At 45.6% G+C, this 23,694-nt stretch overlaps 1 long non-coding RNA gene across 1 annotated transcript in view; it reads right to left on the reverse strand.

Moving 5' to 3' along the window:
• Positions 1 to 236: 236 nt before the first annotated feature.
• Positions 237 to 23,694, reverse strand: part of LOC121491140 — a 65,426-nt gene continuing 41,968 nt past the window's right edge. The window contains exons 2-4 of the long non-coding RNA XR_005987886.1: positions 10,038 to 10,077; positions 9,168 to 9,553; positions 237 to 573 (exon numbers count right to left, since the gene is read on the reverse strand). This is a non-coding gene — a long non-coding RNA (uncharacterized LOC121491140). The remainder of the gene's footprint in view (positions 574 to 9,167; positions 9,554 to 10,037; positions 10,078 to 23,694) is intronic.

Consider the following 23,694-nt stretch of genomic DNA (forward strand, 5'->3'; position numbering starts at 1 on the left):
AAGTAAGAAACCGACCTTTTGAAGATTATACTCATCTGTCCGAGTTTGTCAAAGTCCATCTGTTACTCTCTGCCCTCTGAGCACAAGCAAAAACCCAGTTCACTGGAAGCCTGTCAGCAGCTTCCTCTGAGGTTTTGGAGATGTCCTAGGGACATTTCCACCCCCTCACACATATAGGTCAACCAAGGTTCCAAAAGAAAGAGCAATTCTTTTTTTTAAGACTCCCTGGCAAACATTTGACCCCTGTTTATTTTGTCAGATTTGCCTTTAACTCTTCAGGTACAATCTCCTCAGAAAGAAGATGTGAATCCAACAAAGGGAGATACGTTCAGCTTTGCCCATGATTTCAAGTGCCTGAGAGATGTGGCCATACAGAAAAGATGTTCCTGATTAGTCACAAGAAATTGGTGGGGTGGACGGGGCCTCACCATCCATAGCTGTGATCTGCAGCAGCCATAATAATGGTGCACACTTTTGTCAATGGTGCCACCCTTGTCACATTCCAGCTCTCAGTTTACTCATCTGTTATCTCAAAGGATAACATTCTTGGATGAGCAGGAGGAGGAAAAATGCCTGAGGACAGAGGAAATGAAAAGAGACCATTAGCCTGTTCTCCCTATAGTAAGAACAACCCCAGAAAGGATCACTCTTAAAATGCTGCCTCGAATTAGGTGCTCAGCGCCTGCCAGACAGAACCAGATAAGGATAAGGGGATCCTTATCCAGTCTTTTCTGGACTTTTTTTGGGTGAAGAGGGGGAAATTCTGGGTCCCTCTGTGATATTTATACCTTTGTCATGGCCCATTGTGAGCTGGGAATTCACAAGAGGTCACTACTGCCCCATGCGAGAGGCACAACGTGAGATGGGCCCAGCCAGGAAAAGCGGAGGCTGGGAAGGAAGCTGCACTAGCTCTTGATATTCAACCCAAACACTTGGAAAATGACCCATCATCTTTTCCTTAAACTTTTCCATACGCTTAACATTATTAGAATTTCGCCTTAACTACACAAATCATCCTCGGGATCCGGGACACCTGGACGAAAAAATGTTTCGCTCCCCACCCTTTCCCTTGAGTTCTTATAATGAAGGTGCTTAGTTAACAGAAATTACCAGCTTTGCTTTTTACTCCTCTGACAGATGAACAAACATAAAACCATCATCAGTATAGAGCCCTGACTGACCAGATCCATTTCAATTATCCATCACCAGGCAAAAATTCTCTTGCTGAGATGAGAAGACGCGGATGGAGATTTCTGGGTTGTACTGTTCAGTCCAGCAAGCAGCCTGTTTCATGCTCATTGCAGGTTATACGAAAGCCTTAAATATAAGTCAAAACTATGGAGTTGGGAGATCTTACTTACTAAAAAACAAGTAATAACAATAATACCTTTTTGTTCTCAGACAAATTAGGAGAGAGAGAATACATTTGAAAGAGCCCTGGGATGGGGTGCAGAGGACCCAAGTTCTCACCCCAGCCTACCACTTCATCTCTGTGTAACCTTGGCATGTCCTTGTCACATTCCAGCTCTCAGTTTACTCATCTGTGACATAAAGGGGTAGGCTCAATCAGCAAGTCCTATCAACACACTCTGGGCTTGACACTAGAGAGCCAAGTTACTTTACGGATTTTAGAAATGCTTTTTTCAATATTTTACATCTTAAAGATATCATAGAAGTTTGGGATTATAAAATAAATACATTTGTCAAGCTGATTTATTATGCATTCACTTATTTGTTATTTATTCACTTATTTGCTATAATTGAACAATAAATATATTTGTCAATATGATTTAGTTAATTTTCACCATTAATAAATAGAAATGCATTCCTAAAATCATGCTTTGTCTGCTTGGGTAGTTTAAGGTTCTATATAAAATTTCTTTTGAAAAAATGGTTCTAGTCCTCTACAAATTTTGAAAACCGCTGGACTAATTATCTCTAATTTTCCTTCCAGCAGGAGGATACTTTATTCAAATCCTTCTCTAGGGATAGGAGAATTGTGTGACTTCAGAAAGTTTCTGACTTAATCAGATCATTCATTAAAAAAAATAAAAATAAACACACTTGATTCCCACATCTATAAATTTTCCTGAATAGCTATGCTCCTTCTCCATAGTAGAGGAGTCTTGATGAAGCAGTTTCAAAGCATTCCTAGTGGTGTGAGCCCATACCCCACATCAGTTACTGTGCAAGACACTGAGGGTACCAGAAACATGGATTCCTCATGGGTCTCACAGCCCATTTGCAGAGACTTAACCTCTAAATGGCTGACAGTGGTATGGACAGAATGCCGTCAGGGAATGGGAAGAAGCCTAACCTTGTGTCCACTCTGTGCCAGACTCTGAAGCAGGCACTACTCACATTACTTTATTATTCCATTTACTGCTATGCAAAACATTTTGCAATGTTTCATCTCTCTTATAGATGACGGAATCAACATGGTTGATTACCCAGGCAGTGAGTAGCAAGGGCTGGTCTCAGACTGTCACCATCCCTCACCCCCAACCAGCTCCCAGGAGGTGGTGAGCAGCATCTTAAGCCCCCAGTGTAGGGTTCCGGTGGGAGGGTAATCCACACGTACCACCACAGCAGTCATGGAAGGCCGCAAGCAAGAGCTGCATTTGAGCTGCATTTTACAAGATGAAGAGAAATTCTCCAGGAGGCAAAAAGAGGAAAATTTTCCCAAGTAGAGAAGAAAGTGTGAGAAAATTACAGAGAGAACAAGAGTATGGTTGTTCAGGTGACAGAGAGCATCTTGTGCACCAGGAATGAGAGATATGGGTGAGGACACAGGGCTGAAGCAGTTTGGGTGGTGATCTAGGAGCAGAGCAGAGCTTCCCAGGACTAGAGTCTGAGACTCAGCCTGGAATGCTGAGCTTCATGCCACCCTACACCACCAACCTCATCTCCCTCCACCCTGGCACAAGGACGCTGGCTGCCAGCAAGTCAGACTATCCTCTGTGTCTGTGTCCCTTGCCCCATCTACTTGGCAAGCTCTCTCTAGCCCACTTGTGACCAGGAAAGTCAGACCTCACCAAAGCCCATCTGCTAGATGCAGCCATTCCTGATCCCCCTTAACCAGATGCAATGTCTCTTCCTTCTGAATACCCAGAGTTCTTTTACTGGTTCAAAGCTGTACCTCAGTGGATGAACACATAGTGAATGTTTCTGGGCAAGAAATATTCTCTGGCAAAGAAGCTGAAATGGAGGCTGCGGTATCAACCTCAATAATATCTCTGTGTTAACTTCACATTTCAATAACCAACAACTCCCAGCCCCCAGCTCGTGTTCCTTTAGCTCTGGACCCTGGAGTCCTGAGCCCTGAAACTGTGGAGTCAGGCATGGCCCTGGGTGTAGTGCGCTCCACAATTCTTCTGTCTGCATTTTCAGGACATTTCCTGGCCCCATGGCAGAGGTCCAGGCACCTCCTAGTGTTTGCTGAACCCAGCTGAACTCTAGTCCCAGCTTTTCCCAGGAAATCCCACTCCTGTGCATTATGTATCTTTTCAAGTAACTCAGGAACCTCTGACTATGACCATATTAGTAATATGCAGGAAATACTTCATTTTAAGATTTAATGTAAAGTTAATTTTTCTCAAATTAAAGTTTACGTTTCTCCCAGCAAACAGTTTTCACTGCAACCCCTGTTTCCAGGCCATTACCAATGGTTTCAGTCTGCCATTCAGAGGGAAGGCCCAGCTCAGACGGCACAGCAGGCCCCCCACAGCTGCATGCACACACTGCCCCCCGCCACGGCCTCTGCTCCTGTATTCATTCCCTCAATTCTCCCCCTCCACCCCAGCCTCCAGGCATCTACCCTCTTGAGAAATCTGTGGACCAAGGGCTGTTTGAGTCCTCTGCATCCAAATAAATTCCATCTTGCTGGTCAACTGTTTTGCATGAGCTCCGTCCCTAAATGGAGGTCTGAGGGCAGAGTGAGTACCTTCTCCTTCTCTCAGATCCCCATGGCCTGGCAGAGAACCGGGCTCTCGGAAGTATTCAACATAGACTCATCCTACGAGCTCTACTTCCTGTGCAGACGTGGAGCTGGAGACCAGAATTCTCTTGGACTGGCCCTCAGGGAAGCATTCAGAACAACCCTCCAAAACAAAGCCTGGTCTTGGAGGCCAGCTCGGCATGCACAGAACATCAAATGGCTGGACATGAAAGGGCTGGGAAGGATGCATGCTGGAGAGGCACTTAGCCCGGAAAACCTGAAACCATCTACTTGACTGAGGGCCGCTAACCACAGCTTCAATGAATGATTAATGATTATGGCCAGAGCTTATTGCAAACAGGCATGTGACAGCAGAGCCACTACCCACCCGCAGGACCTGCCCGTGTGATTGATGAGCCACTGAGGGGTGCAGAGGGGCTACAGAGGGAACAGGCCAGCTCAGGCTGCAGCTGCCAGGGAGCACCCATTCTTGGGGGGAACTGGAGGGACACCGGTGTTTATGCTCAGGTGGTGGGTTTATCTCACGCACACTATACAAATCAACCTGCACTAACCATCTACCTGGGGGGTGAGGGGAGGTGCAAGAGGCCTGGGCTAAATGCTCATGAAGAGAGAGGTGCCACAAATTGGTGAGAAGTGACCCCCAGCCTTGCAGCATCTCCACCTAGTGTTATGCACCAAGAAATATAACTATAGTTCTAGAACTACTGAGAGAGTGCAAGGTGCTTTGAGAGAAAACTGAGTGCTCTTTGTGGGCAGAGCAGACTGCCTGGCCCAAGACACCTCCTCTGGCCTTCCCACCACCACTGCCGGGGACAACTTCCCTGGAGCCCTAGGTCATTCTTCACCAGGGTTTGCACGTGAGAGAAGAGGGTAACTGAAGCTCCTACTCTCACTTTCTCTGTCCTTCACCAAAGAGAGAAGGTAGCACTGTGTCCCCGCCTAGCTTTCCCCTCCCAACCTGCACCTTCTAGAATGGCTGAACCAGGGTTTCTATGTCCCCTTCCAAAGCCTCCTCAGTTGGAGGCAGGTCCTCCTCTGACACATGGATTCGGTCCAGACCAGCCAGATTCATGGAGCACAGACTGTAGAAGCTGGCAAAGACATCACTCCCGCCTTCAGGAGTTTGTAGTCTCGTCTCGTTAGCAAGGCAAACTTCCCTCATGGGAACCACAGACAGAACAAAGCACAGTCCCATAATGTGCTTCCAAGAGACAGTGAGGAAAGGGAGAGTGATGTAGAGTGGAGAAGACATTGAGGGTGGCCAAGGAACCTGAGACGGGCCCAAGAGGCCCCACGGGCTGCAGGCCTCTTCCCCAGCAGAGCCACTGTCCACTCCTGGCCACCTAGGGGCCCAAGCCCACCAAGCTCCAGGGGCACCTCTGAGTAGGCCTGACACAGCGTCAGCAGCAGGTAAGCCCACAGCTGGCACAGATCCGGGCTCTGGGATGACCCAGAGAGCTGGTCGGGAGCCGAGGACGACCCTTGTGGGGGCCTGGCCGCTCTGCAGACTCTGGCTCCGTTTCATCTTAATACACTCCTGCATGTACCTGACATTGGATACTCGTCCTAGAGCATGCAAATCTAATAAATTCTTGGCTCCTGCAAGTTTCTTTAAAAAATATAAAAGAGGATCATATATAAAGAAGTTGATTAATATACACCCTGGTAAAACAGCCTGAAACATCTGTGTATTAAGTTCATTTATTAAATTACACCAATCTGTATTTTAATGAGTGAAAGATACAGTACTTATTCTGTCATCCATCAAAATAAACTCAGGAAATACTTAACATTATAATCATTTTTCTTGTTTGAACACGAGTTATGAAATATGAATCCCGCACTAAGAATGCTGGACTTGCCATCATGATCAAATATGTTTTCACAGGTGCAGCAAATATTCCGTTTTCATTTCTTTCTCCAACTGTTGAAAATATAAACCATGCTTTCTAGTTCGTAGCTGGGTAACATTGCCTTCCCTCCACATGGCAGCCATTATTACAGCCTTATTACCCCACCGTCTTTCTTTCCCCAAACACACTTCTCCTAAAGTTGCTTAGTAATGAAAACACAGGCTTCTGTGGGGCCCCCTCAACACAGGCTCTTTGGGTCCAGGCTGGGCACTGTCCCCTTCTCTTCCATCCTGGTGACACCTAGATCCTCTGGGTTAGGGCCTGAGTTTCAAAAGTCATTGGAGGCCAACAGTACACTTGGTTGAAACACAAGATACAGTTGGGCTCCAGTTCTACTGTTGAGCTATACCCCTGCCATAGGGTACCCATTATCACTTTTTCCCACCCAGAGACCCTTCTCTTCAGATGAGCAACAACTTTCACATGGACAAGAGCCTGAGGACCTGTGTTCAGCTCTCCCAGAATCACAAATCCAAGGACCCACAGAGGAATACCATTAACAATGCAGCCAGGGTCCATGAGCCTCAGAAGGCTCTATTCAGTGGCCAGTGGGAGCTCATGGAGACACAGGAGCCTGGAGAAAGACCCCCACTCGGTAAGCTGCTAGGGCAGAACCACAAGGGGAAGCTGGGAAAGCCCAACTACAAGCTGGCCAGGCTCCTCTCTGCTTAACTCACTCAGTGGATCCCCATTGCCAAAAGGTAAGTCGTACTTGGACCACAAGGTCCCTGCTGGTCTCTTTGATCTCATTCCTGGCCACCCTCACCCCAGCTCCGCAACACATACACAACACGTGCTCTTCTCTCCAGCCCTCCCGAACTACCCACTACTGGAGTTTGGATCCCCTGAGCCCCCTGTGACCCCAGTCTTCTGCCCATGCTATTCCCTCTGCCTGCAAATCCCTTCTGCTCCCCTTCTTCGCCTGGTTCATTTAGTTAGCTGTGATCTCAGGCCCCACCTGTTGGGAAAGCCAGGGAGGGAAGCCACCCATTTTTGACCACTAGGAGTCAGGGAAACTTCACCCAGGGAAGGCATTCAAGGCAGAAGGAACCCAGTGAGAAAAGGCCTGAGGGCGTGGAGATTCCAGAGCTATTATGGGGATGGAGGAGTAAATGGGTAGAGGTGGGGAGGAGGGATGTGGGACAGGGGACAGGTTGAGAGCTGGGACCACTGAGGGAAGATCTTACGTGCTGGACTAAGGGATTTTATGCTATAGACAATGAGGAGCTTTTCTTTCTTTTTTCTTTTCAAACTCTCACTTTTATTCTTGGCAGATTTAAAAAAAAATCCAAGAACTAGCTGTGGACATTAAAAATATAGAACAATGAATGCAACCGTTTCAGAGTAGTATAATCCCAAAACAATCTCTGTAATCTAATCTAAACATCCTCATGTTTTTCAAATGTTTACACCTACACGTTTCACTTTGGGTGAAGAACATTTAGATTTTTATCCATCACATAAAGCCAAAAGGGGCCCAACCAATTACGCTCCCTGGATCACACAATGCTAATAAACAATAAGAATCTTTTGAAGGGTTTTTGAAAATTCAAGAGATACGTCCAGATTTGGGTTTTAGAAATGAAGTTTACTTGGGATTTAGTGTAAAGAATAGGTGTTTGGGAGAGATCCCTGGGCAGGCAGAGACGAGTAGGACACAGAGTAATAGAGACAGGTGTGTGGAGCTGATGTGAAGACAGTGGCAGGCCACCCTCTCCCCACTCATCCCAGGGACAGCCATCATAGGTGTCTGGTAGGACTTCCTCAGGAATGTCACTGATTACCTGGGTTCCCAGGAGGCACAGCTGCAGGCCCCTTCTCCTCTATGCCCAAGGAACTCCCACTATCCTCAGCCTGACCTTGCAGGTCCTGAATCTGGCCCCTGACCTGAAGACCTGCTGATTCTCGCAGGTGCTGAGAGAGGCAACAGCCTGGACCCTTCTTCCCCCTTACCTACCCCACACTCCCCACCACAAAAGCCCTGAAGCCTAAAATAGCATCCTCTGGATAAGGTTTAGAAACTTCATAGAAACATTGCAGAAGGTTGTACACAGGCAGTTCATGGAAAGGAAAACACAACAGCTCCTTCTCAGGGTGATTTTCAAAGCAGATATGGCATAGGCACCGACAAACAGATGAGACTGACTAAATCCCTGGGGCAGGGTCAGAGGTCCCCTGGTGCAGGACACCTCTACCAATACTGGATAATGGAGAGGTCTAGGGGGTCCCAGTGGAGGGGCTGAGTTGTTTGAGCCAGGTTAGGGGGGTGCATTTGGGGGTTCGAGCAGTGGCTATTTTAACATCTGGTTCCAACTGGCTGAATCAGCTTTACTAATGAGCACATAAAGACATTTTTGAGCTCACTAGTAATCGAGGAAATGTAAATCAAAACAGCAATGAGATACCACTTTCTCAAACCACATTGCAGGAAGATGTAGGCCTGTAACACAGGGATAGAATAAATAGGCAGAGCCACTTTAGAGGGAAATCTGACAACACTTAGTGTGCATACTCCACCAACCTCAGCACTCCCATGTCTGGGTGTCTACCCCAGAGAAGCTCATGCACCTATCTCACCCATCCACCTGGAGAAGGGGCCAAGGATGGCCAGTCCAGGGCAGGCAATGAAGCTGCCACCAGGAAAACGGATGTGTGACATGTAGTGAACACCCATGTTGGGATTCCATGCAACTGAAAGACAAGGATCTGAGGGTAACTAATTTGCTTGAGTAGTGATCACAGGAAGAACTGGCAGGTGGATAAGTAAGGCACCTCTATGGGCAGCTGGGAGGATCTCAGGTGAACCACCTAGAACATGCCCTAGGGGTTGTAAGAAAGCTGGGTTTTATCACTTTCATTGATTGAGGACTGCTCCCAGGGATGATGCCCATCTTGCATTTCCAACTAGCCCCATCATTAGAACTGAGAAAGTTCCCCCAAAAGTCCCAGGAGTGCTCAATAAACTGTGAGTGATGAAAGGATATGGGGGGGGAGGGGGCACCAGAAGCCGATGCTCCAGAAAGAAACGGGGATTTTAGCATAGCACCTACTGCAGAGTAAAAGCACACCCTGCATTTTAAATGGCTATATCTAAATGAAATGCCTAATGTCTAAATTAATGTCTAAATGAAATGATGGAAGACAGTTTGGAAGTACACGCATGAAATGCACTGAGCACCGTTCTCACTACCTACCGTTCAGCCCGTTGCCCAAAACCGTATGAGTCCTGCAACCATGACACCCAACACAGGACACATGAGACCGTCAGCAGGTTATTAGTCACTTGTACTCACCCGCTTTGGGGAGGAGGGTGCCACACACCACACAGGGCCATCCGGGGCTGCACCTGGGAGCAGAGAGAGCCTGTGGGGCCTGCAAGTAGCAGGCATTTTAGTAACTAGAGGGTGGATGGAGTGCCCCTGACTCCCACAGGAGAATGTGATTGACATTTGAATCATTCCACAGGCTGGCAGGGAGGTGAAATCATTAGATGAAGGACCAAATGGGGTGCAGCTGGTCCAGCTGGTAAGAGGACTAGCCAGCAGGGGAAACTTTCCCACTATGTGGGAACATGTCTGGCGAAAGCAGGGAACCCACAGGTGGGCCTGTGGGGTTCTGTGAGGCTCAGAGAAGTCCAGGCAGTGCACAGCATTTCAGGCCTTGCAATATAAGTGGGTTCCTGCAGAGGGAGAGAATGGGACAGAGATGGAGGAAAAAATAAAACCAAAGGCCTTGATGCTAGTGTGACACGAACTGGGGCACATATACTTCACTGCTGTACACTTGAGGTCTTCGGAAATAAATAATATTAGTAAAAACAACAACAGCAAGGAGCAAGAAGGAATGAGGTTCAGCTGGGGGAAGGGATGGGCTAGGCTCTCAAATACAACCAGGCTATAGGCCAGAGGCCCACGTTCTCGGCAGAACAGAAAATGCTATTTGTTACAAAATGTCCTGAGAGTGATTGCCCGTTGAGATAACAAGAATAGAAGGAAATAAAACTTCAAACAGAATTTAATGGCTAAGCTACGCCAGTTGGCTGGTAAGGCAGGCTGCTCTGTGTGTGAGCAGAGGAGCGTGAGCAGCCAGGCCGGCTGAGGGGCAGCAACAGGGCTCAAACCTGTTTTCCCTGTCACTTTCCCCATGAAAAATGTTAGTGTTACCTTCTGGAGTCCACAAGGAGCAATGCAGTGCCTTGGACACCTAATAAAATATAATGAGGCAGGTTATAATCACGAAGCTTCTAGACATCAGGGCGTTTTAGAAACACACACACACACACACACACACACACACATACAAATTTGTCACCAAGCCCAAAATCAGCAGAGAAAGTTGATTCCGTGGGAGTCCAAAGGTGAGCCTCAGAGTTACAGGCTCAGGAAGGTAGAAGGAGAAGGGATACGTTAAGCACAATCTCTGGGGAACGTTCTAGAATATGTGGCATCCCATAAAAGAGCTGTTCTGGATCGAGAGACACTCTCACATTCATTCAGCCAATAAGCACTCATTTAACACTGGCTCTGGATTGAGTCCATACATTTAATGGTGACTATGCCTCTGTGAGCACACCAATCTTTCAGAGCATGCACACACAGTCCTAGCTGATGATCTGACATGAAGTTCAAACTTACCTGGCAATGGTACCCTTAGCCCTACTCAGGGATTCAAACATGCCCCAAAGACCCAAGACATTCCTAACAGGCACAGCCTCAAAGAGACACTAAACCTTGGGAAGTTCTCAAGGGTAGAAAAAAGCCAGGCCTCACCCATTCCCTGTGCTCTGCATCTTGTAGCAGCTGTAGGCCTGGCTTGCAGCCTCAGGGATAAACTGCTAGCCAACTGCTCTTGGGCCACAGGCTCTGAGAGTCAGGGGCACATGTGTGACAAGTCCTATCTCTACCATTGATGTGACTTTGCCAAGCCACTGCCACTTGCACTTCACTCTGCTCAGCCCACCTTGTAGGGCATTATGAGATTCAGATGAGGAAATAGGAAAACAAATGCTTTGTGAAATGCAAAGTTCACACAATCCTCAAGGTCAGGAGCAGCCACCCAAAGCCAGAAACCCTAAGGACATGGTAGATGGGAAAATGACTAAGGAGCCATAGGCATTCTCTTCTACCTAATGCCGCTCCCACTCTGTCCCTGTCCCTGTTCCAACACTGGGCAGATAACCACTTCTGGCCAAGAGACACGTCCCACTCAATGTAATATGAAGTACAGCCTCGCCTCCTCTGACCTGGGGTACAGGAGAAATGGAGAGGCAGAGATCGAGGAATAGGCTGCTATGTGAGCCAAAGACTCATCTTAGTGGAGATTTCTATATTTAATCTATGACAGAAGGAAATGGTCAGGACCAGATGTGCACCTTGTTTGCCCTGACTTGTTCTGCATCTTAATGGGGTAGAAGAGAAGCTTCAAGCACTGAAAATAGAGGAAGAAAGGGGAGAGAAAGTTAAAATCCTAAAAAGCAGTGCAAATAGGTGAATCTCCTGCTAGTTTGTCTCCTTTTCCTTATTATTGAACAAGGTCTATCTCCTGTCCAGCCTTGAGTTATACTGTCAAAAAGTAAAAATATTTTTAACCTCTCAACTTTAGGAGGCATCAAGCTTAAAGAAGAGGAGGTGATGGGGTACATAGAACATTTGTGTGGAGAAAGCCTGGTGGCAGAGTGTATGGGAAATCCTAACAGTGCTCCTTTCAGGGAGATAGGCTTTCTACCTGATTGTATGAAGCTTTCTAAAACACCTAAATTTTACATAACTCTATGTGGCACTTCTTATCAGAAGAGCAGTAGATTCTTCACATGAATGGAAGCATTTTTTTAAATGCTCAAAGTGTTCAAAGAGTGGTCAAAGTTGAAAGAAACTGACAACACAAATAAATGGAAAGATATTCCATGCTCATGGATTGGGAGAACAAATATAGTTAAAATATCCATACAACCCAAAGTAATCTATAAATTTAATACAATCCCTATCAAAAAACAAAAGCATTTTTCACAGAACTAGAACAAATAATCCAAAAAATTGTGTGAAACCACAAAAGATCCCAAATAGCCAACGCAATCTTGGGGAAAAAAAAGAACAGAATTGTAAGTATCACAACCTTGGATTTCAATTTATACTACAAAGCTATAGTAATCAAAATAATATGGTACCAGCACAAAAATGGACACATAGATCAGTGAAATAGAATAGAGAACCCAGAAATAAACCTACAGTTATATGGCCAATTAACCTTTGACACAGGAGGCATGAATATTCAATGGAAAAAGAATCTCTTTAACAAATGGTGTTGGGAAAACTGGACAACTACATGCAAAAGAATGAAACTGGACCGCTTTCTTATACTACACACAAAAATAAACTCAAAATGGATTGAAGACCTAAATGTGAGGCCAGAAGCCATAAAATCATGGATGAGAAAATAGGCAGTTATTTCTCTGATATTGGCCATACTAACATCTTTCTAGATATGTTTCCTGAGGCAAGGGACACAAAAGCAAATATAAACTATATCAAGATAAAAAGCTCTACACAGCAAAGGAAACAATGAACAAAACTGAAAGGCAATCTACTGAATGGGAAAAGATATTTACAAATGACATATCCCATAAAGGGTTAGTATCCAAAATACCTTTAAAAACTTACACAACTCAACACCCAAAAAACAAATAATTCAATTAAAAATGGGCAGGAGACACGAACAAGTCATTTCTTCAAAGAAGACATCCAGATGGCCAACAGACATATGTAAAGATGCTCAACATCACTAATCAGGGAAATGCAAATCAAAACCACAGTAAGATATTACCTCACATCTGTCAGAATGGCTAAAACCAAAAACACAAGAAATAACAAGTGTTGGTGAGGATGTGGAGAAGGAACTCCCACGCACTACTGTGAGGATTGCAAAATGGTGCAGCCACTATGGAAAACAGTGTAGAAGTTCCTCAAAAACTCAAAAGTAGAACTACCATGTGATCCAATATTTCCACTACTAGGTATTTACCCAAAGAATATGAGAACACAAATTCAAAAAGATATACAAGCCCCCATGTTTATAGCAGCATTATCTACAATAGCCAAATTATGGAAGCAGCCCAAATGTCTATTGATAGATGAATGGATAAAGAAGATGCGGTATATTTATACAATGGAATATTATTCAGCCATAAAAAATAATAAAATCTTGCCATTTGCAACAACATGGGTGGAGTTAGAGAGTATAATGTTTAGTGAAATAAGTCAGAGAAAGACAAATACCATACAATTTCATTCATAAGTGGAACTTAAAACAAATGCGCAGAGCAAAAATAGACAAATCAAAAAACAGACTCTTAACTATAGAAAACAGATGGTGACCAGGGGGGAGGTTGGGGGTGGGGAATGGGCAAACTAGGTCATTGGGGATTAAGGAGTGCATTTGTTGTGATGAGTGCAGAGTCATGTATAGAAGTGTTGAGTCACTATATTGTACACCTGAAACTAATAAAACACTGTATGTTGGGATCCCTGGGTGGCTCAGTGGTCTGGTGCCTGTCTTCAGCCCAGAGCGTGATCCTGGAGTCCTGGGATCGAGTCCCACATCGGGCTCCCTGCATGGAGCCTAATCCTCCTCTGCCTATGTCTCTGCCTCTCTCTCTCTCTCATAAATAAAATCTTAAAAAAAAAAAAAAACACTGTATGTTGACTACACTGGTATTAAAATTAAAAAAAATAAAGTGTGGTCAAAGTCATTTGCTTTGGTCACTACAAACGGGCATGAAGGTGTGCACAAGGAAGTTCTAAGGGGACCGTAGCCAGGAGCTGCAGGAATTGCCCCCAGGCACAGTCAGGAGCTTCTAGGCAGCAGAAAGAAAGAGAAAAGCAATCACCAAAGAGGCAGATGACAGGAGGGAGAGGGGCAAAAGGGACTCCTAATGGCAGATCCTGAATAGTGAACAGCATTCATTAATGTGACATTGTTTTAAACTATAAAGCCCTGTTCATATGGGAAATGTTGCTGTTATCATTACTATAGGGGATGAGAAAGGGACCCTCTAAAGTGCCAGGCATATAAATGGGACAGGATCTCCATTAGGTTTGGTTTGGTTTGATTTGGTTTTGAGAGAGAGAGAGAATAGAGGAGACAGGGGACGGGCAAAGGGAGAGAGAGAATCTTAAGTAGACTCCATGCAGAACACAGAGCCCAACCCCAAGCTCCATCTCTGGACTCTGAGATCATGACCTGAGCTGAAATCAAGAGTCGATGCTTAACCAACTGCATCAGCCTAGGTTTTTGAAAGAACTAAACTGCTGCCCCAAATCAGGGAAAGGAAATGTCAGAGACTGTCATACTTACAAATATTGAAGAGCTAGAAGAACCATACAGATCATTCTAGTCCAGTCTCCTCATTTCTCAGGGAGGAACTGGAAACTTGGAGAAGTTGGATAAGGGCTATGGTCCCACTTCATGTCCTGCCAGAGCCAGGACCAGGATGTTCATGGCCTGCCTCCAGCCCAGAATACACCTGCTTCTTTCAGAAGTCAGAGGGGTGGAGCTGGAACCCAGGTAGCAAAACACCTTCTCCCTCAGACTCTGAAGAGAGGACTGGACTCTCAGGGGACTCTAACAGAGCAGGAGTGGGAGAACTCCTGGCTCAATGTTAAAACCTGAGCTGGCACCTTGCTCTGGCCACAGGGTGAGGGAGCATGAGAGGACAAGTGAGCAGACACTCTCAGAAACTTTCCTCACACTAGCATTACACCCACTAGCATCTGGGCCCAGCCTCTCACCCCAGCCCCCACCCCAGCAGCCCCACAGCCCTAGCCGTTTTCCTCCCCAGAACGTGGGTGCTGGACAGAATTACAGAAGCATGAGTAGATGCGTGGGTAGAGTGAGGCAGAAAGGGAAAGTGGGGAAAGGTCTGATTTCTGCAGATCCTACAGCAGGTTTGGATCCCTGCTCACCATTCAGGTGTGCATTTCACCTGTTTTTCTATAACTTCATGTTCTATCGTGAGCCCCACTGCACTGGGGTCATAGGAGCTTAATCTCAAGCATGTCTGTTTTCCCTGGGACTGTCTGTGTTCTGGAAGCTCACATGGTGCTAAGGGACTGGGTGGGAGGTCTCATGGAGTCTCTGAAGACTTCTTTCCTCCTGCTCATCATTTCCAGTCCACACTTTTCAGTTCTCAGCAGGACATCCCTCATTCCAGGCAGAAATCCCTTTAGATCTGACGATTCCTTTCACTTTCCTGTGCTGCCCATGAAAGCACAGGAATCACTTTATGCCATCTCGGGGCCATAGTATCTCCCCAGATGGCCTTGCCAACAGGTAGACCACAGAGCTCTCTACCAACCCTCCTTCTGCCAGGACAGCCCTTCCTAAAGACAGCAAGAGTGGGCATCTTTGCTCTTATTCACGATGTCTATCCCATCTTGTCTTAACACGGAGTCCTCACTTCTCCCTTAAGAGTATCAGCTTCTGGAAACATATTTCAAGACAACCCTTCATTGTCTCTGATCCTACTTTTCCCTCCCCTTTCCTAGGGACTGAGCACAAAACAGCCTAGTTGTTTAAACTGGCTGAGTGGAGAGGGAAGGGCAAAGTAATTAACTACAGGGAGAAAAGAACAGCACAGAAGTTAATGTCACAAAAATGTTGCCATGCTATGTATCCCAATCCTATAGGATGTGGATGTGGAAGAAAATCCTTGGTGTGCGCTGATACTCAGGAGTATCACTGAAGAAGCTGGAAATAAATAAGGGAGATCAAGCTCTCATGGGAAATGGCAAGAAAGAAGTTCCTCCACCCCTGGTCTTTCCTTGGCAGTAGAGAAGCCTGAGAGTCACCTGAAGCAGAGGTCAAGGAAACACCAGGATGGTACTGAGCTTGGCAGCATTTCTGGGCAAAAGGGTGTCCCTCTGAGATGGCGAGTTACGAAAAGGTGCCTCATCCTCTGGGCTGACAGCCCAGGACCAGAGAACAAGGCCTGAGAAGCAGAGGAGGGCTGCATTGCAGCCCCACAAACCCCTCCTTCCCATACTCTCCCCCCCGCCCCACCCACCGGCCATGTATTTTTATGCCTTGCACCAACTGCATGACTTTGAGTGGGAACTGGCTACTTTTCATTACAAAACCATGTTGTATTTTAGATAAGATTTCAAGGGAACCTGCAGGAGGGCATGGCTCCATACCCAATAATCATGGGTAGTTAAGAAACTCAAAACACCAAACGCCAAGGTCATCAGACATTAGCTGTCTGAGTACTGGGTTCACTTTGGTCTGTTGTTTTTGTGAAAGAGGTCTCCACCTCTCAGGTAATGAGCCAAAGCTTGGGAATGGAACATTCAAAACGTTCTACCCTCAAAAGCTTCCTTGCTACTATAAATGGTTTTCATGTGTTATATATCTGTGCTCCTCAATGTCAACGCCACAGGACACTCTGTAGGGAACACAGAACTTAAGAAATCACCTCCCAAGGTTACAAAACGATAAACAAGAGCAGACCAAAGACTAAAGTCATTAAGCCACCCCCCCCCCCGCACAAGCCCGATTTTCTGGTATCCCCGATCATATCTGATGCAAAAGCTGCTTCTAATCAAAGGTGGTTGCATAGCTGTTATAATACTTTCCACATTGGACATTTTCACTAGTGCACGGTGTATCAGGAGGCCTGTGCATAAACAGACTGTCAGGTTGAGGAGATATGCTCTCTCGAAGTAAAGCCTGCATAAACACATATGGAACGATAAACCTCCAAGGAACCTCCTGCCCTCACTCACAATGACCCAGTGGAAAATTGCTGAGCAAGTTGCCAAGTTCACCTGATTCTAGGCTGCTGTCTGCACCACGGATGTGAATTGTTCCACTAAAGAACTTTCCAGTATCATTGGGACCACAGGATGTGAAAAATTACTGTGACTACCCACTTTCCTAAGGATGGTAGTAACTGGTACCATTCTAAATCCACACAAGAAAAATTAGTTCATTCTATACTATTGGGGCTGCTATTTGTCAATTAATGAATGAAAAGCCAACAGAGTGTTAGGGAGGGTGGGATACACGGAATTCCAGAGTGTTTATGATCTGACTGAGATCACACATAAGAAGGAAGAACTTACTCTGGCTCTGCAGAAAGGTCCCGGATGGTGGGGTTACTCACGGGCCACCACAGAGTGTGCAGCATCTAGCATAAGGATGATGATGTGAGGGGAGGGGGGGTCAGCTCAGCTGTCATCCGGCCTCAAGTTACTCCAGGACAGAAGAGAAGAGAGAGGCGAACACCGTGTGCAAAATCATGTACAAAGGGACAGCAATCAAACCCTTTGAAAAGCATGACTAAGAAATTTTGGAAAATGTGAGGGTGGGTTCGATGTTAATGGGGGATTAAGATAATTTTTCACAGAAGACACATGGCTCTGAAGGAAAATGTAATCAGTGCCCAGCGATGGATTGTTTCCATGTGCTTATTTGTCAACAGCCTAATGAAATAATGCAAAAGTGATGAGGATGTCTCAGCCCCAGATCTTCCAACTTGGGGTGCTAAGCAGCCCACCAGGCTTGAGAGAGCCAGGCCCTATTTCCTTTGCCTACTCCAGAAAAATCTTCAGCTCTCAGAGCCAGGTTCATAGGGTTTCACATCAGTAGATTGATCCTTTAATATCCCCATTGACCCTTTCCTCATTCTGCCTTGGCACTCACAGAACTTGAATACCTTCTTCCCTTTGCTGGGGCCTCCTTCTTTTATGTAGAAATGGTCCAACTTCTGGGCACCTGGGTGGCTCAGTGGGTGAGTGTCTCTCTTTGGCTCAGGTCGTGATTCCCAGGTTCTAGGATTGAGTCCCACATCGGGCTTCCCATGGGGAATCTACTTCTCCCTCTGCCTGGGTCTCTGCCTCTCTGTGTCTCTCATGAATAAATAAACAAAATCTTGAGGAAGGAGAAGGAGAAGGAGAAGGAGAAGAAGAAGAAGAAGAAGAAGAAGAAGAAGAAGAAGAAGAAGAAGAAGAAGAAGAAATAATAATGGTCCAATTTGCCTGTTGTCACAGAGTTGGGGAAAGGGTTTTTTTTTAAACAACTGGTGTAAAAAAAATAAAAATAAATAAAAAATAAAACAACTGGTGTGATAATAATTGATAGATCTAATGTTTGCTCCATCCCTGAGCCAACACCTTCACCCTTTGGTATGATGGAGAGGATGTTACATTGAAGTGACTTCATTAGGTTATAAGGATGCTTTTATCAAAGACATTCTCCTAAGTCAATCTCATGAGGAGGTGGTAGGGGGAGTAGTAAACGTGTTCAGAATAACAGAAAAAAAAAAGGCACAAGTTTGCCTCTCCAGCTCAATGCTTAGGTGTGTTGAGGCCATACACTGGAAAGAGTTTCACACCCAGGGAGAGCCCAGTATTTTATGTCATCCTGATATTTCATATGGAACATTTAATGAACAAACTAACATGTGCTCCTTCTCCAAGGCCCTTGGTTACATAATTCCCATACCTCTCTTGGTTGACCTGCTCCTGATGCTTCATTATTAACCATCTAAGGCTTCACACACACCCAAAAATATGTGTTCATTGTTAGGGAGTGATTTCCCAGTGTGGCCCTGAAAACCAGTCACTTCAAATCTGCACTCATTCATTCATCACTCATTCATTTGTTTATCCAAAATTACCTGAGGGCTTTCTTTATGCCATGAATAATGGTAAGCATCAGAAATAGATATACTACCCTCTGGGAGCACACAGTCCAATGGCTGAGACAGAGATGAACACATGATTATGGCACATGCAAAGAAATTATATGGCAGAAGGGCATACAAGAGGGCATGGAAGAGGCATTGTGAAATTCACTCTGTCAGGGAAAGGAAGGCCTCATAGAGAAGGGACATGTATGCTGAGTCTTAGAAGACTAGCAGGAGCTATCCAGAGCATCATCATTCCCAGGAGTTTTGATTTTCCTATTCTGCATAGGACCTGGTCATGTAACAGTTTATAATGATAAGGATACTAAAACCCCCCAAATCCTTCCCTAAGATGCTGACAGTTATTACCAGGCTGGCTGATTACAGCCACAGTGCTCTGGTGTTAGCAAGTTGATGCTGGCTCTGCAATCAGCAGGCCCTGAGCCAGCCAATCCCAAGGGAGGACTCTTTTAGGCCTATGTCATTGTACAAAGATCCCCAAGCACACACCCTGTGACAGGGCCTGTGTATTCTCAGTCGCTGATGACTGGGTTAATATCAGGTATTCCTCAATTTAGAAAAGAAGCAAGAGGGTCCCTGATGGTCTTTCCTCAGCTCCTATTCCTGCCCATGCTTGTCCTTAGGCCTCATTCCCCTCTGCTGGAGTGCTGAAAGCCTCCACTTTCACACTACACTTCCCTGAACACAGTGATTCTATCCTCCTGATTTCTAAAATAGCGGGTTACAAAGTAGCTGGAGAACTAAGGCTCTCCATACAGGAATCAGGGAGATGGTTCAAAGATAGAAGGACAATATTATTTTCCTACATATGTAGGCCATATGTTTAACCTATAGTGGATTGGGGATTTCTTCTTTGCTCTTAAGAACTACAAAATTAACTTATCTGTAGTCTATGCCATCCGTCACCAAAACTCCCAACATGTCTGGTTCCTTTACCAACCAGACACACTTCGGTCACCTGCAACTATTGGGATACTGGAGAAGATCCTTTGGGGTGGAATTAATTGCATAATACTCTCTGGAGCCTCTCTCAGCTGTAATATGCCCATTATGCGCTTCATTTGGAGGGACCTGGCCAAAGCACCAAGAGATAATTCACATGTGGTGGAAAAAACAGAGAGCTGCAGATGGGTTCCCAAGGAGCTGCAGAATCCAAGGCAGAGCAAAAGGATCCTACCGTGGACAGTGGTACAGCCAGCAAGTTGGAGGGAATGAGAGGGGTGCAAGCCAGCAGTCATTCTGAAACAATGCACTGATGCCAGGTGTGTGGCATGTGACCCCAAGGAGGCCAGTGGGACAAGACCTGAATGAGTATCCACTAGAGTCAGTAATCAGGAGGCTGTTCATGAGCTCAGTAAGAGCAGTTTCAGTGCAATGATGTAGACAGCAACAGAGTGGACAATGACAGGGTACTTAATGCCCTTGAATTACAGACTTACAAAACTTGAGGGGGTCAAAATGGTGCCTCGTATGTCATATATATTTTACCACACACACAAAGAATTAAACACCAAAGGTGGGCAGGGTGGGGCTGTGTGTGCAGACGAAACAAGGAAAGAAGGAAAAATGGAGGTGGAAGAGGCATGAATTTCTGCTTTGTTTTAAGATAGGAGTGACTTGAGTGTGTTCACAGGCCAAGCAGAATGAGCTGCTAATAATACATGACAGAAGACTCGATGGTCCAAAAGAAGGACAGAGGAGGGAAATGAAGTCAAGGGCAAAGGAGAGTGACTGGTCTTGGAAAGGAAGAGGACTGGCTCCTCCTACAGAGCCAGAGTGGAAGGAGGTCAGAGTAAAGTCAAGCCCCCCAGAGGGCCACAGTGAGACAGCCCATGTGTGCTGTGGTAGAAAGCAAGAGACCAGTGTGGTAGAGCTGGAGAAGGTGCTCACCTGGAGACATGCAAAAGGTTCCCTAGTTTTCGTACCAAGTTAATCAAGTAACAAAAGGTGATGAGTCTTCTATCTACTCTTGGTCACTTGCTCTTGTCTTGATTCCAGCTGCTCAGGTATCTTCAGGAGGACATCTAGACAAGTGTTCCTGGGCCCAGAGGTCAGGGTGTCAGGCCACCACAGCTGAGGAGAAGCCAACAGAATTCTGACTGGACCCCCCCCAGTCAGCTTTGGGCAACCAGACACAGGCCTGAGGATGACCCCAGGTTGGCAACACCTCCAACAGAGCTGCTGGGACCAGGAGGACCTGCGGTTACTGGGCTCTATCAGTTGGGCTTCCTGTTTAATCAGCCAGGACAACACACACCAGGCAGTGCCAGACCAGTGTCAGGATCCCCCCCTTTGGTTCCTGCTTTTCTCTTTTATCATCACATGGTTTCTGTGATTGCTGTTAATACTGTTACCATCATCGTCATTATTATAGTTGAATTCGACCCAATGGGATTTGAAGGCCAATGTAGAACACCGATGCGGCACAAAAGCATTTTTTTTTATCTTTCCTGCCTCATATATTAAGTTTCAGTTTTATGGAATTAAAAACAGCTGAGGTCTGAGGGCCTCCTCAGGCCCATTTGACTACCTTCAGGCGTCCTGCTGTGGTTTGCCACCCACAGCGGCGAGGACCCTTCTGGGATGCAGACGGCAGGGCCTTAGAGAGGCCGGCAGGCGGGTGGTCTGGAGAAGCCTCTAATTAAAGCTCCTCAGACCTGCAGCTATGGGATCCTAACTTCTGCTTCTCAGTGTCTGGACACATCTCAAATCCCAGACCTTTTGCAGGACTCTGAGGGGCAGAAAATGAAAAAAATAAGGGGTGTGCACTGACGGAGGGCACAGTGGGCTAGTGTTGGGCTGAAGTCTGTGTCTGGCTCACAGTCACCTCAGTTCTTCAGATGCCATCCCAAGAGAGGAGCAAAGGGGTAAGAAAGCCAAGTGAGAAAGAGCCACCATCATGGTCTGGGTTCAACTGAAGGAGTAAGCCCCTGGGAAAAGGAGCATAAACACCCCATTCCAGAGCTTCTTTTCAGGGAATCATGGCATCATCCCTGAGGCTCACTGGCAGATCCCATGCACCTTGTGGCTGAAGCTCTGGCACTGAGTAAGTATGGACACTTCTGCTCCCCCTTCTTAGCCACTTGCTCTCAGAGGCCCAGTCAAGTTTTCCTACACTGAAAATCCTTCTTTGTAAAACAATTCCTTGTGAGAAATGTTCACTGGTTCAATAAAATACATTTATTGGATTTCTCACATGCACCTGCTTAAAACACAAGACCTCAAAAGAGATTTGACTCTGAGTGCCCTTTAGAGATGGTTCTTACACTGGGAATGAGTTTCAGATCTCTGTCTGATAGGCAGAGAGCCAAGGGTGTGTGGTGGTGGAGTGGCGGACAGGTAGCTCAGGACAGGATGGAGCCCTGACTACCACATCCAAAGACTTCCCAAACTTCTTGTGCACAAAAGTCCTTTGATGTCATAGCAAGATGCCAAAGAACACTTTGAGACTGCTTTCAGCTTGGGCTTTCTAGAGGCTGTGATAAGTGTCCCTGGAGCAAGGATCCCGGAACATGTCAAAAATCAGTCCCCATTGGGCTATAGATAGATCTTTGCCCACTGCAGTCAATTTTTGTTCTTCTTTCCTAGAAGGAAAATCCAGGCAGAATCCAGAGGCCCGAGGACGCTGTTTTCAGAGAAGTCATGGGCCTCCTGGGTGCTCCAGCTGATATAGTGGGAAGGGGAATGGACAAAGCTGGGGGAGCTGGAGAAAGTCTAGCCCCGTGCTGGGAGTAGCTGCACGTCATTGCAACATATCCAAAAGGACTAGAAATTGGTCTCTTACAGGAAAAGCAGGTTTAGGAATCAGAGGAACCGCTCATTTACGGAAGGCATGAAGTGTAAGACCAGAAGGAAGGAGTGGCAAACAGAAGCAAAAAATACCAGCAAGATATTAAAACTGCAGAGAAGTTACGTGAAGATGCCAAGAATGAAGAAGTGCACAAGAGATATGCTGTCAGAGAATAGCTAGCCTCCAAACTGGGTTTTCTCTGGCTTCTCTGAGAACTAAGCCTATTTTCATAGGCTGTGACCGAGGAGGGTTGTCCAGGCTTCCTTGAGTGTGTGCACTTGTAGAAGATAAGTGACCCTGAGAAGGGGTGAGGATGGCTTCAGGTCTAATCAGACCCCAGCATATCAGACCAGACACCCCTCATCCAGTCAGCTCACAAATGTGTGTGGATTCATGTCATATTTCTGTAATTTATAGCCTTATGACTTCAGGCAAGTTTATTTCATTGTCTGGATCTTCATCTCTTCATCAGTAAGATGGATTTATTATCTACCTCAAATAGTCATTGTGTGATCTACATTAACTAAGATAATGTTATAAACACCTAGTAATATACCTGGCATAGAGTAAGCCCTTCCTAAATGTGGTCATTCTACTTATCCATCTGGGTTTCTTCCATTTCATTACATTTCCTGGAGCAAAATATCCAAGACACCTCAAAAATTAGAGTGAACTTAACAACCAGGCAGTCCAGTTAACATGTAGAGATGTTAAGCCATGCTCCCTTACAGTGGTTTAACCAACCTTCAAATGGCCAGAAAATAGATCCTGCTATTCCTAGCCCCCACCACCATTAAATAATGTTTAGGTTATTGTTTTAGCCCACTATCCCTTTGATATGGGACTCTGAGCTTGCAAATGGCATGCCGCAGCTGGAATATTAACAAATCCTGGCTTATCTCTCAACTGGATGTGGTGAATGGTTAGGACACACCACATTATCCTTTGTGCTCTAGCATCGCTGTCACTTAAACTCCAGTCAAAACTATTTCAGTGGTGTAGTATGCTATGTGGGTTTTGGTTGAATATATAAAGAACTTACAGGAGAAGATCTTCATTCAATAGGCTTACAATGTTGAATGTTTCACAACACAGACATTAGAATCAGTTCTTTACTGTTCTTTTATTTTCTACTGAGACAAATGGTTTTCTAATAGAATTGCTCTTCCGAAATGGAATAGAAATTAGAAGGGAAGTACACATTTTTACTTGTCATTCAATTTTTCATAGCAGATAGAAGTAAAATAAGATGAATATACACGTAATATACACTATGTATATATCAAATACTCTAATATACAGAATATGTTTATGTACATTAATTCTGATG

Source organism: Vulpes lagopus, chromosome 5 (assembly GCF_018345385.1).
Source record: "Vulpes lagopus strain Blue_001 chromosome 5, ASM1834538v1, whole genome shotgun sequence".
In the NCBI taxonomy this organism is placed as follows: Eukaryota; Metazoa; Chordata; class Mammalia; order Carnivora; family Canidae; genus Vulpes; species Vulpes lagopus.